Source organism: Palaemon carinicauda, unplaced genomic scaffold (assembly GCF_036898095.1).
Source record: "Palaemon carinicauda isolate YSFRI2023 unplaced genomic scaffold, ASM3689809v2 scaffold1508, whole genome shotgun sequence".
Taxonomy (NCBI): Eukaryota; Metazoa; Arthropoda; class Malacostraca; order Decapoda; family Palaemonidae; genus Palaemon; species Palaemon carinicauda.
In genome coordinates, this window is record NW_027169046.1 from 45,001 (window position 1) to 47,546 (window position 2,546).

The window sequence follows — 2,546 nt, forward strand, 5'->3', positions numbered from 1 at the left end:
AGTCCAGGTGGACGAGGAAGTCGCAGATGCGATGCAAGACATCCAGTTGTGTGACAGGATGTCTGATGTGGACGAAGGTTTGGAAGAAGACCTCCTGGCAGAAGGTCAGGATCAAGTTCAAACCCCGGATGTCGCAGAGGATGGGGTCGACGAGGTGTCGGCTACTCCGGTTCAGATGCCGGAGCCCATCCCCTCAACATCCGCTGGTCTCCCAGTAGAACTGGGACAGGCCCTCTCTTCGATTGTTGGAATGATCCAACAAATGCAGAAGGAGAATCAGGAGAAGGCGGCTGCAATGGAACTGCGTATGCAGTCCCTAGCAGAATCACATGGGCCCCGGAAAAGGCTCAATGTGAAAGACCTTCCCATATGCTCAGATGCTAACCCATGGAGGTATGCTGAGCACATGCCAATGACGACTGGTAAGATCGTCATTTCGGATAAGCTGGGTTCAGTTCTCCTAGAGGAGGTAGAATTCTGGCCCAGCAAGGCATCATATCCGGACTGCTATGTCCGGCTGAGAAAAGAACCAGCTTCAAGGGAGGAGACAGAGCCGAAAGAGGTCATTATTATGGACCATGTTAAGGCTCAAGCCCTACTTTCATCCTCGATGAAAGAGAGGGGCTTCTCGAATTCGAAGGTAGCAGCATTGAGCAAGAAGCTCCCTTCTTTTGTGTCCTCTTCTGATAGAGCCTTCCCCTTTTTACAAAAAGGTTTGCGGCTGTCCTAAAGGCAATCGAGGCCGGCAAGCCTTGCCCCTCCCTGGAGGAGTGTAAACCCTTGTCGCTGGCTCTGCCTATGGACCACAAGGACTGGAAGGATGTCCATCTGACATTCTCAGTGGGAAAGTTGGAGGCTGATATTGCCGGACGGCAATTCGGCGAGGACCTCCCCAAGTTGTCCGAATTTCTTTTACGAAGAGAGTTCGAGACAAAAGAAAGACTGGCTGCCTCAATGTCTCATCAGACTACTCTTGAGACGATGGCAAGTGACCCTAAGGTCCATGAAATGTTCATGGTTGTGGCTAAGTCTCACCTAGCCACAGTGACGAAGGACCTTTATGGCTTCGTCAAGGCAAGGAGAGCTTGCAGGGAGTTCGTGTTCACCGGGGCTTCGGTGAGACACGAGCCAAGGAAGTTAATATCCTCCAACATTTGGGGAAAAGACCTTTTCCCTACCGATGTGGTCAAAGAGGTTGTTGATAAGGCCGCCGTGGAGAATAGAAACCTTCTCCAGAAGTGGGGCCTGGCTATCAAAAGAAAATCTTCCCCGGATGAGGGTCCTCAACCAAAGAGGAAGAATATGAGGACTAGGCTACCGTCTAGGCCAGCCAAGCCTTATAGACAGCAACAGCAACTGCAATTGCCTTTGCCTCCAGTGCCCCAGATGGTGGCACAAACCCCGACTACTTTTCAGTGGGTACCCCAGGCTGTGCCAGGTCAGTCAACCACATTCACCCCAACGTTCGAAGGACAGTCTTCTTCCTTTCGTGCAAAGCCTAGAGGAGCAGCCAGAGGCTCGTCTAGGCGCCCCTCAAGGGGAAGGGGATTCAGAGGTGGTCGTGGTCAGGGAGGCAAGACCTCAGGACGGCAGTCCAAGTGAAACGATACCGGTAGGAGGGAGACTAATGAAATTTTGGGATCGCTGGACCTTCGATCCCTGGGCCCAAAGCCTACTCAAGAATGGACTGGGTTGGAGCTGGTACAGCACTCCACCCCCATGCCTTCGGTTTTTCCAACACTCCACCCCCATTTTGGAGGAGTACGTTCAAGAACTGTTGGAGAAAAATGTGATCCGAAAGGTGAAGTCCATCAAATTCCAAGGGAGGCTGTTTTGTGTTCCCAAGAAAGACTCGGAAAAGCTCAGAGTCATTCTGGACTTGTCACACTCAACAAGTTCATAGTGAATTGCAAATTCAAGATGCTAACACTGCAACACATAAGGACCTTACTGCCCAAGAGGGCATACTCAGTCTCTATAGACTTGTCAGACGCCTATTGGCACATCCCAATCAGCCGTCGACTCTCCCCCTACCTAGGGTTCAGGCTACAACGGAAACTGTACGCCTTCAGAGCCATGCCATTCGGGCTAAACATAGCCCCAAGGATTTTCACGAAGCTTGCGAGCGCAGCTCTCAAACAATTACGCCTAAAGGGAATTCAGGTAGTAGCCTAACTGGACGACTGGCTGGTGTGGGCAGCATCCGAGACCGAATGCTTACAAGCTTCCAGTCAGGTGATCCAGTTCCTAGAGTACCTAGGCTTCAAGATCAACAAGAAAAAGTCTCGACTTTCTCCATCCCAAAAGTTCCAGTGGCTGGGAATCCACTGGGACCTTTTGTCACACAGTTTCTCCATCCCAATGAAGAAAAGGAAGGAGATAGCGGGCTCTGTCAAGAGACTTCTAGATTCCAAAAGGATATCAAGACGCGAACAGGAGAGGGTACTAGGCTCTCTCCAGTTTGCTTCAGTGATAGACCCAGTGCTAAGAGCACAGCTAAAGGATGCAACCGGAGTTTGGAGAAGGTATGCATCAAACGCGCGAAG